Source organism: Cydia splendana, chromosome 9 (genome assembly GCF_910591565.1).
Source record: "Cydia splendana chromosome 9, ilCydSple1.2, whole genome shotgun sequence".
Lineage (NCBI taxonomy): Eukaryota > Metazoa > Arthropoda > Insecta > Lepidoptera > Tortricidae > Cydia > Cydia splendana.
The window spans coordinates 12,858,017-12,871,047 of record NC_085968.1 but is presented as its reverse complement, the minus strand read 5'-3'; positions in this window follow the sequence as shown (position 1 = coordinate 12,871,047).

Genomic DNA, 13,031 nt, shown 5'->3' with positions numbered 1-13,031 from the left:
TAACATGACTTAAAGTAAATTAAGAGTAGGTAACAATTAGGAATAATCAATTTTATATTTTTTTACTAAAATGTGTTTTCTTACATATGTATACTTATAATTATAACAAGTTATCTTCCATAAATACAGATATACATAGCACTTTTCGACCAGCTTACTTTTTAGATTTGTTGCAAATTGGTTGTATGATGTTTTTAAATAAGCAAGAATTTTATTGTAAATTTTAATAGCCCTGTAATAGGGGCCGTTTTTGTAGATCTCTAGTTTCGGCCCCGGAAGTTCTAAATACTGTTTGCGTCTGGCATTTTGGCAAAATTTAAAAAGATGTATATTTTTGTGGACAAATATGGCTACTTCTAAAATGTAAAGAGAGGGTTTCAGATTCAGATTATCTCAAGCGAATCTTAAATCTTCCGTCAGAGGGCTCGCTCGTATCAAATCTTTGGGTAGTCGCTCACAGTTTGTAGGTCTGAAGACACGCAAGTGCCCCTGCAAGTGCCATCGACACGAGACACTTCGAAGACATTCTGTTGAGCGAATCAACGTGACGAAATGAATCAAAACGACGACATCTTTATTCTAACATACATTTCTAATGAACTTCAGTTTAGACAAATGTTAAGTAGTTCATCATTATTTCGTAACAAATCATAGGTGAGACGACAGCGGCTGGGAAAAGTCAATGTAGATTTTCTTAACTTACGACTTAACTTATAAATAAATATTTTTGTGTTTTATTTGTATTACGCTTGCAAAGTCATTATACTGCCTTAAATGTAGCGTTTTAAAGTGTCCTTTTTATGTAAATATTTAAACATACCGTTGCTAGCCGTTAGGTTGGTAAGAAATGGTTGCCAAGTGACATAAGTTCTAAATAATATTCGGCAATAATTTAGAAAACACACGTAATATGTTTTGGATAGCCTAGTAAATACTCAGAAGGCTTTAATGTAGAGTTTCTATAGCCATGTTCTCATGCAGTATAAAAAATTATGCCACGCCGATTTCACGCCGATCACGCCGCCGCCGCCGGTCAAAAAATCATCGGACGCCGCCGCCGATGATTTTGCCATCGGCGCACATGTCTACTCCTTACAAAGACACTACAATTACATATAGGTAATATGTATTTGCTGCAAAAGTCTTATTACCCTTTTGCTCTCTGGAACATGAAACTCTACACTCTACAAACACCTAGGTATGTGTAGAGAACAAGCTTCATTACTAAAGTAGTCTAAATAGATATATCTTATGCATCTAATTCAACAAGTTTGCAATGTAAACGATTACATAATTTCCAACTGGGATTCACATACGTAGGAATTCATAACTGGATTTGAAGTCCGATGGATGCTGGCGATATGAGTTCATTAACTAGTTGTTTAGTAACTAATTTTAAATGTGATTTCTGTAAATAAGTTGTAGGACTTGGTATATATAATATCAAGCCGCGTAACATAAGCTATTTAATTCTAGACGTATCTAAGTATTTGTCATCCCTCGTGCTGTTTGTAATTTTGATATAAGATTACATAGTCTGAATACTTGAATCCATCACCAACATAAAAATAAAATCTAATCTAAACATTTTTTTATATAAATCATTTTTTTTAATTGACTACTAATGTAAGTATTTTATTTTATTTTGAATTTAATTGCTTACTGACATTTTGACAGATCATAATATAGTATTAAAATTTAATTTGATCATTGATGGATTATCTATTGAGTAGTTTTTAGTATGTATTACAGTATTTTTTTGTTTTTAATTCTATGTTTTAGCATGAATATATCTTAGGTATGCTTGAATTTACTTTAATTGTAATCTTAATGCTGTGTTCTATAAAATACCATCACCCTTTCTGGAACAAATGTTTAGATTTTATGGCGTCCTGACATCGGATCAATTAATAAAGATAATAAAATAGATACCTACACTATAAAAGTACCAGACGCCCGGATCTAGCTTAGTAATAATTAAATGGATCTAGTATCAAACCAACTGGGGGTGTTTCGTTGTTTATTTTTTTTTTCCGGGGCCAACTCAGTCTATAATGAAGTAGGTACCTATAATTAATTAATATGTATATAAGTAATAGTAAACCTTTGTATACCAATCGCTCTTGGCAAATATTCAAGATATCGCACGTGTAGTTTATTTTGAACGAAATAGACTCCTAATCGGACCTAATCCCTAAATCGTCACATTCTCTCGAGTCAGAAGCCAGAAAAATGGGACGCTCAACTCCAGCTTTTCGTTCAACGTTCATAATTATCTCGCCGATTAAACAAATATTTGTAGATAGGCTTTGTTGCATATCTCGACTATCTCTAGTAATACCGAAAGAGAAGAGTCGTGGAATGTATTGGGCCCCATACATTCCACGACTCTTCTCTTTCCGCACAGACTCTATAAATGGGCGTTTCATTCCATTGTATTTTGATTTTTTATTTTGACTAATCAAAATGACACTTGTCTGAGCAAGTTTTGATCCGTGGGCCGCTGGAAGTTATTACTGGGCTAATGAAGACAAGAATATGAGCCCTAAAATTATAATTATAATACTTGCGAGTCTTGTGACACTTACGACAAAGTTCGAAATTCCTATACGCCACTCTGTGAAGACTCGCAACTTTTGCCAACTTGTAAGTAACAAAGAGTGCTTAATTCAAACTTGGGAAAACTTATACTACTTTCACAAGAGCTTTGATTATTTTGCGATTACTCTGCACGTCTACGTGACTTAAAATCGTTTAAGTATCTACTTTTAAGAGATTTAAGCCCGTAGACGTACCTACTTTTACTTAAGTTACTCACATAATGTGAGACGTACCTACCTAATAATCAATAGTAGAGTTACAATATTTAGGTAAAAAATGAGTACAGTGAAATCAAATGTTTATAAAACTTATAAACCCAACTTTTGTAAAATCAACTAATTACACTGTACTTATGGCGTCTGCGTTGTTAGGATGTAGATGCCGGCAGACCGTGAAATGATTGTCCATCTGCAGTTATGTGATGTGGCGTGAAAATTCCGGTCGGTGCCTAGTCTAATGAAACCGCGTTGGCAACTCCTTTCGACCAAACCGATTAGTTGATATCAGAGTTGGGCAATCATGATTAAAATCGGTGATTTGACTATATAAATCCTCATGTTTAGGTAAATCATCCTGATTACAACGAATTTTAATTCAATAAACTAAATTTATTAAGAAATATATCGTTACCGGCAGGTACTAAATGAAACCAAAAAAATCGCCAATCAACTAAATCTAATCATGATTATATTTTAAATTTCTGATTGAAAGATCTCTTTCAAGTAAGTGTTTATAACTTAAGGTAAGTACTTAAAAAAATATATTTAAAAATATATCTACACCATTAGACCTAGGATCTACAGGGTGGATTTCAAAATCCTGCGAAAACTTATGGTTCGGTCTTTATAAAAAAAACTAGTAGGTTGTGCAAGTTGCAACTTTTTTATATGTTTTTAAGAACTATTATCTTCATGTTCCTTCAATTACCATCTCCAATAACTTAATAGTTTTTTTTATATAAAATGTTTTTTATGTGTCTAAAATCATCACCGTCTACCGGAAAAATCTGAACCTTATTGTTTGCAGTGAAAATTATAGCATACCTATCGTACGATTGCGATTTTTCTTTTACTTATATCTTTTCCATGTTGTTGTTTAACACATGGGAAAATATGCAATAATTCCTTCACCGAGAAAGTACATTTAAAAATATTTAAAATTTTGTCACGAATATTCGTCAACACCGTCATGGTAATGTCAATGTGAGCTTATCTCCGTGTATGAACAACGAAATACCGCTAAAGGTCCTTGCCCTATTTTTCACTTTAATATAGAATGCCAAAAATGATTTCACTATAAAGTCACATCATTGAATCGTGAGAAATATTACGAACAAATTTGTAAAACGTAGTTTGTCACAACAGAGCATCATCACCGTTATGCTTTGGTTTAAAAAAGTTACAAATGATATATTAGAAATAATTATTGAAATGAATGGCAAACTACATGAACTTTATTGTGTAGCATAGACATTAACTACTATTATTCGTATTCTAGAAATAAAAACAAGAAACTCTCAAATCGTCAACACCATACCCATCATCACCGGGAAAAAATGACGACCGGTGATGATTTCATGTGTATGGTGATGACGGTTCTCAGAAACTTTTCTAGTTATTTTGCTATAATTCATTATGAAATTAAGCTGTATGTTTGAAAAACGTTCTCTATGTCTTCTAACACTATATAATGTCTACCTTATAAATGTAGAAGAAGATATGACTATTTTTTTCACACTATAGAGATGGTTAGTTTTAAATAACATTTTGACTGAAGTAGGCAAAATTTAGGTCACTTAGAACTTAGAACATACAAATGATTATTTTTTATTATCTAATAATGTAAATCGTGCAACTTAGAGTCTGTAATTGCATGTTAGTCGTGTTAAAACAAAGTATTTAAACAAGCAACATATATTAAGTTTTAAGCGACCATAGGCTACGGTACTGGCTCACTATCGTAATGGCCTTATGTTTTTTGATAATATTATATTAATTGATGTATATAATTACAGCAATTAATAATTATACCATTGGGTAGTCACCGGACCCAATACCTAACATTTTGTAACTTATGACATGCATTACAAGTAGGGGTCTTGCAACTTATAAAACATTGATTATATATTAATGTTTAGCTATTAAACAATATATATATGGATTTAAATCATTATAGCTATTTTTAAAGTTAATTTATAAAACAACAAAAATACAAACTTATGCAATGAATCAAATTATCAAAAAAAAAAGTAATATATCATAAAAATTAAGCTCACTGGTAAGCCAGCAATTTTATAATATGATATAAATACCAAGTTATGCAGTAGATAAAAGAAGATGCGGGTTTAAACTGATAATAAGAGTACAATATTGTTAATATGATTTAACATTGAAAAAACCCAAAAAAAATAATGAATACATAAATTGCCTATTTCGGAATATAAATTATTTAAAATTATACAATAAAAATACTTGTTATATATTTATTTATATGAATAAAATATATTTTTTATAATTTTCTAAAAATAATTTATGTAGCTAGTCTTATGTTCAAAAACATATTATTTGTAATGTTTATTAAAGTTCTAAAGCCTTACAATTAAAAAGTTTTTGTTTTTTTAATACGTTTTTAATACATATATAAATTAGTTCCCAAATCGTCATTACCGTACATGCAGTGTCATTACCGTCTATAAAAGAGTCATTACCATACCATGATTGTCATCACCATCTTGCGTTTTTATTTTCCGAAAGCGATAACTTCAAATATAAGCCACAAATGATTGTATATATACCATAAATATCCTCAATATACAGCCCCCTATTACTTTACCCAGCTAGAATCGTGTTAAATTAAACATTTAAAAAAAATATTTTTTTGTATGGTGAAATTTTTGGTGATGAAATCCACCCTACAGCATTATTCACCGTAAAATTTGATGTCGAACCTGACCTTAAAATTTGCTGTCGAACTGAACTTAGACACTTGATAAATAAACGACATCAATGGATGACTTTGAATACAAATTTGATAATCCAAAGGCTAAAAAATTTACAACTAATAAAATATTTTTAATAACCGTATTTGTATCTCTTATCATTCTTTTCGGTATTGTGATTGTAATCCTAATAAAATCGTATCTGTGCTGTTAAAATATTAAATGTTACTGCAATACAATAAGCAGACAGTCTATAATAAAAACAATATATACGTAAGGCAATTCAGTAAAATTAATGCACTTGTTTATTTTAAATTAGATGAATCTAAACATACGTATTGCAGAAAGTTGCGGCGGCGCGTCGGCGGCGCCCGACCGTGAAATTGCAGTCGGACTGCACTTAGTTAGACGACGTGATAATTCACCGTGCGGCGCCCGGCCTAATCCGCGCTTTCAGCAGAAACGTTACACTCGCGAATATGATAATGAACTAAAAACATTGCCCGCGAATCTAGTTAAGCGAAGTGAAATTATTAAAAAATCAAGTATTTGAAAACTTAATTTTTAATAATTTTTACATATTTATAACTATAGCTGGTCAAGCAAATCTTGTCAAGTAAAAAAAGGGGCGAAGTTCAAATATTCTATGGGACGATATCCCTTCCCGCCTACATTTTTAAAATTTGCCGCCTTTTTCTACTGACAAGATCTACTTGACCTATGCTTTAGTAATGATTTTGATATTAATTTCAATGCAACTCTATCGCAACAAATATAATATGTGCGGAGATGCGATGATATTAAAAACAAGTCATAATCAATTTATTAAAATCTGATTGTGACTCGTGCTCCTGCTTCCTGCTTCAAAAATAAAAAATAAACATCAGTAGGTACGTTACCAAACTAAAATTAACAAAGTAACTGTTTAACTGCACGTTTTTGAAAAAGCCATCATTAACTGTTCACCTCGTTTTTTTTTTAATTCTCGCTGGTCACTCGTTGCGGTCGTAGCATGCAGACGTTTTGTTTTTTAGGGTCCCGGCGGAAAGCAAATTAACATACCTACTTATACGCTTTGTGATCCGTCAATTCAATACTTCAACTAGACAGCTACCCAGACTCTCAAGATGGCAATCTATATTATAATACATATTATATAACATAAACGTCCAGTGGCGGATTTCCCATAAGGCACAGTAGGCCCGGGCCTAGGGCGGCGAGATATTAGGGGCGGCAAATTGTGACAAAAAATTCGCTGATGATAACAAAAAATAACTCAAAATCAGGCCAGGCAACGAATTCTCAAAAAAAGGTATCTATAGAGGGAAATGCATGAAACACAATTTTTGACTTCGTACCTAACTTTATTTGGACTATCTAGGAGGTGAACATATCAAAAGTCCCCGGCCGTAGCCCTTGCGCCGGGGGTAGAGAGAGGGGTTTGAAGGTCACAATTTTCAGTTTTTCGCTTATATCTCGGAAACTATGCGTTCTAACGACATAATCATCGCGCCTTGTTCCCTGTTTATAGGGTTCCGTACCTCAAAAGGAAAAAAACGGAACCCTTATAGGATCATTCGTGCGTGTGGCTGTCCGTCTGTCACAGCCTATTTTCTCCGAAACTGCTGGACCAATTAAGTTGAAATTTGGCACACATATGTAAGTTTGTGACCCAAAGATGGACGTGTAACGTAAATAAATGAATTTTAAATATGGAGGCCATTTTTGGGGGGTAAATGAGAAAATTTAAAAATAAAGTTTTTCAAACTATATCGTGTTACATATCCAATCAAAGAGCTCATTATAAGAATCTCAAATATTTTTTTTTAATAATTTTAAGATTAATAGTTCAGCAGTTATTCAAGGAAATAGGCAACAAAAAATGTTTTTCTTAAATATGTTTATTTTTTTTTTAATGTTTTTGTAGGTACATAAAAAGTCAATGTTATTGGTAAAACTGTCACTTAAAATGAATAAGTATTTGCTTATTTTTTTCCTAGAACCTATGTTCCTATTATCATGTCACAAGGACGTATAGTTTCTGAGATATAATAAACGAAAACCCGAAAAATGTGACCTTCAAACCAAACCCCCCTACCCCCGCTCAAGGGGACTTTTGATATGTTCACCTCCTAACGAGTCCAAATAAAGTTACTAAGTTAAAAATGTGACCCAAGCATTTCCCTCTATACCTTTTCGTTGCCTGACCTGAATGTAGTTAATATGATGGGTGCTGATGCTGAGAAAGGGGCGGCTACAAGGCCTGGGGCCTAGGGCGGCAAAGACTGCAAATCCGCCACTGTATACGTCTAAGGACCTTCTGAGCTTGAGAAGGGAAAGCATTAAGCAGGGTGGCCATTCCTCGGGTAGATACAACAAACAATACCCTCACGACGGAAGTAGCATGCTGCCATGCGGACGAAACGCCAGGCTGAAGTAAGTACCAACCAATGTAACCGAATTTGACTATCGGAAGCTCTCAGAGCTTGTTTCCGTGATGAAATAAAAGTCCGACCACCTGCGGTGATATTTTATAAGTAGGTACCACGTGTACAACCAACTTTTATTAACAACGTTAGCTATGTTAGCCACATGCACACCAGACAGAAACCGAGTTCAGAGTATAACAGTCCTACTCATTTCCTCAAAGGTTAACTGGAAGAGATCCCATACAGGGATAAGTTTGCCTTTGGTATTTAATTCACTCTGTAACTGTGTTTCTCGTGTTTTTATTTCTATGTACAATAAAGTATATAAATACATACATACATACATACAGTCACCGTGGAGTTACGTATTTCGGTAATTAGGGGTCTCTATGTTTCCCAAAAAGTTTTAAGTCATAATGTATTGTTTGTCCGCATTTTCGTTAGTCATAAAATTTGTTTGGTTCGGAAACGCGTAACTTTTCAGGATTGCCATAAAACAAACCTAACCTAACCTATCTATAGGATAACCTTACGAAAATCTTTTTTACGAATTTATTTATTTATTTATTCGTTCGGGGTAAGCCCAAGGCCAAAATTGTAAAAACTATTTCACATTGCGCAAAAGACATGTCTTAAGATTTTAAGATTGATTATCCTTTTCAACTAAAGAAAATAACGTGGCTTTCCTTGTATGTAGGTACCTAACTACCGAGTTACTTTAATGAATAGCGAGCTCGGCCTCCGCCTAATTCTATTTCCTACATTTTATGGAACCCTTGAAGCATGAAGCCCACTCCTCTTCACATTTTTTTAATGAGACTCGTGTACCATATGAGGATTAACTTCGAAAAAGCGTCTACAAAGTAGTACAGAGTCTGTAAGCCGCTTCGCACAAAAAACCTTAAATTGGAATTAGCGTGGGAATAAAGGAACATAGAAAAGACACTTCCATTTGAAGCTATTATGCGAAAATGTCGCGAGATAAGGGTATCAATTCGACGTTTATTGGCAATATTATAGGCGGGGAGATGGTGACATTGGAGACAATGAAAGCGATATCGGAAGAACTAATTTAAATTTAATGAATGTAAACAGTTAATCCCGGTATTCATTAGGTAAAGGTAGATACTTAATACTTCGCGAATCGCGAATCTTGACCTAAGTATATGTACACTAATTGTTTAGAAAAGTGGATACTTACTTAAGTATGTTAGGGCACCGATTGTACAGTAGGTATCTACAAGTTACAAAGTGACTACAAGGACTTTTGTTTATCTTCGATGGATATCGATATCGTGAAATGAATAGCATTTCTCATCTTTTTTATAGACCTGTTGTCATGTGTTATGATTTCTATATAGCTAACAGAAACTAACTATTAGGCATACCACAACCACATTGATTATAACTCTTATGAGCTTTTAACTTCACCCCAACAGTCGTCTTTTATGATATGATATTCCACTTTCCTTACACAAAAAAACGACACTAGTAAATAGAGTTCGCCGAAAGTTGAACAGAACGAAAAGTTCGGGTTTGGTACGGGTTAAATGTTTTATTTCGCGAAAAGGTTGATTTCGGTCACCGCTGTACCCCTGCCTATTGTCAAGCGACCCGCATTGTCCGCGAAAAAGTTTTGTTTTCTACCACAAAGACACACAAAAATTTACGACAGTTTCCTAGCAATTTCATGATTAATCTGGCCAGACTTCGTAATTCTACCCTCCGTTGTTCTCATATTTGCAAATTTATCTATAACGGCGGGAAAACTTCGAGCTTGTGCCAGAATTTCACCGAAAGTAAAGTTTACTTATTGTATGAAAGATTCTAAAGCCATTCATTAATTATGCAAGGTATTCGCAGGGATAAGTTGTGCATCATGGAGCAAAGAGCTATAATTTCGAAGTTTAAACTCGTACACAACGCAGAAAATCTAACTTTCATAATTTAAAGTCGGAAAGTTGTTACATAGTTTATTTTGGAAAGGCCTTTAAAGTCTGCTTAAAACTGTTTACTGTCTTGTGTCTTGACCTTTTATCCGGGGTTGGCCCTGATTTGTAAGCATTTTATTAGAACGCTGGGACCCCCCAACCCCAGTAATCAGTGACACATCTGCGCTCGGATAAAGGATGACTCGTTCTACACCGTGCCGAGCCCTCGCCGTGCCGTTGACTTGCCGGACGTTACCTATAGCTACCTTGCCTTGTATGTTATATGTGTGCGTGTGTCCTCTATGTTTACGCCTTCAGCCTCCGGATGAAGCTGTACAGTCGCCGAGGTGCTCAAAAATATCTGAACACGCACTTAACGCCTTGACAATAGAGGCGTGTTCAGATATTTGTGAGCACCTAGGCCGCTCCGATATATCTGATGGCGACTGTATGTTGCGTAAAGTATCGCGATTTTGTTGCTGTATATTCTCAAACAAGGCACACAGCATGACACTGACAGCATACGGCTTCTACCGGAAAAGTAACGCCATAAGAGTTCAGTGCCATCCGGAGACCAAGGCGCACGTCAAATATATACCTAATTAAAAGTCACACATTTCACATACCTTAGTTTATTTACTCGTACCTAACTATTTGCTGCATTGTCGCATTAAACTGTTATGATAGCTGTACCTACCGTTATTATAAATAAATAAATAAAAATTAACGGATATGATTTCACGGTCAACGCTCGGCCGCAGTACAAGTGTATAGCTCAAGCGACGGACGTCAATCGTATCGGGTACGGCACGGCGTAGCGCGAGTCCTTAATCAAACCTAACGGGGCCAAGGGACAGTCGCAGCAGGGCAGACGGATGTCCCCGAGAGAGGAATGGCCTAACGTCGTTGAGCGTAATTTCCGAAGAGGGTCATCAGGAAGATATAATGCCATTTCTCTACCCTTGATGTCTTTTTAAGTGAGGACCCACTTAACCCTAACGCGGGGCATAGGCTGTTGCTTATTCGACATTACAGAATAAAATGGTATACCATTGTATGCATATTATGGCTAGGCTATTTCTTCTTTAAGTTGTAGGTAAATATACCTACATATCACGCAATATCACGGCACGGGCGGAAAATATCACGGGTCTTGTATGAAAGCTCCTATTTTTTTTAACGATCGAGAGACAGGAGTCCTTTAATTAATAGTACATTACTACAGAGGCCGGGACAAAAGGGGTTGCCGGCCGAAGACATATAGACGGCCGATCGAAGCGAGTTCGACTACGTCTGAGGCAGGCAACCCCATATTTCCCGCCGAGGTATGTATAGTGCTTTTCTCAAACATGCAATGAAATAATAATAAAAATGGATGATGATGATTGTTTCATGTCCTAATGTGATAGGTTGTTCAGTGCGTGGGATTCCTATGGTTGCCGCTATAACAACAAATACTAAAAAGTCCGATTCGCACTTGTCCGGTTTTTTTCTTTTTTTTTAATTTTCGTATTTTATAAATATTACTTGGGGGTTTTGAAGGGGGAACGAAAATTTGATTATTTTTGCGCTACGACGCACGGTTTAGGAGATACAGCCCTGTAAAGATTAAAAAAAAATCGTACCATAAACCAAATACTGCCTATATTTTTTTTTAAGTAAAGAGCGTCGCACCCATAATAAGGCTCCGTTCGCACGGCAGCTTTTTCAACGCGCGTTATAAAAGCGTTTGAATGACACAAATGGATAACCATGTAGTATGTATTCACACGACAGCGGTGGCGTTTTTTATCAAACGTTGTTGGATTTTCGACTTTAAGTCTTGGTCGTTAAATCGAATTTAGAGTGCAGGCAGATTCAAGCTCTTTTTTAACGCGCGTTGTAAAAGCTCCCGTACGAATGGGGGCTAAGTGATGATGGGTGCGACGCTCCGAGGCCGCGGCGCGGTGCGACAGTGTGTTACCACTTTAATGGCTGAATGCCACGATGGTGTACGTGTCACAAATATCTGTAAAATGGAAATTAAAAAAGAGGACTTTGCCGACCTAGGCCTGCAAGATTTGTATGAAATTCCATTAACGACCTCTTGTCCTAGCCGCACCTGAAACGTCATACTTCGCAGCCTATTATAAGGAACATAAAGCCCCCTCCAGACTATGCGCGTGAATCGCGGCGCGACGTCGCGGAGAGAACATATCGCGAAGTTGACGTATGACTCGATACTCGCACACTTCACGGCGATTTCGCAGTTTGGTTTGCGGCAATATGGCGGAAAAGCATCAGCTGATCGAGTTTAACTGTTAGTTATCTATGGCATCATACGTGATTTAGCTGTTTTTTCATTTTGTTTTATTGTAAAACCGTAAAATATAGCTGCTTAATATAATATAATCATAATATAATTAATATTTATCTTGCCACAGAGGAGCCAAAATATTGTGTAATGTCATGTAATGTGGAGTCTTGCAAGTTCGCGCTTCGCGTCTCCTTTGACGAGGGCCGAAATACCGACAAAAACGGAGAACAAGGCGCGAAGCCGTGAACAATCTGCGAAATCAACGCCACACTCGCGTTCGCGGCTTCGCGCCGCGAATCGCGCATGAGTGTGGAGGGCGCTTACATCAATGCATGTTTGAGAAAAGTTTTTATTTTTGTAAGGGCGTAGTTGCACGAGCTAGAGCGATGTGGGTGGAGGTTATGAAGTTATGAGTCAGATGTATCAAATGGGAAGAGGGATGTAAATGTTCCATGGAAATCTTAAAGATTTTTTAGGATCATTAGACGCTGTAGTGAATATCCTAAATCACGTTATCAAGATTTTTCAGAGTTACCTAATTGCACGCTAGGTGGCGCTGTTAGTTATAACGGAAAACCTGAATCGCGCTGCCGAACATTTTATTGACATAATAAGTAAGTGAAAACTGCATGAAAATCCGTTCAGTAGTTTTTAAGTTTATCGCGAACAAACACACAAACAGACAGACGCGGCGGGGGACTTTGTTCTATAAGGTGTAGGTATTTTTGCTTGTTGGCAAATTCTTATTAAAAGGCACGAGTGATTCTACTATTTTCCGAAAATCGTATTTCCCAGTTGCGATTAGGCGGTCCATTCTAGGTCCAGTCACAGAATAA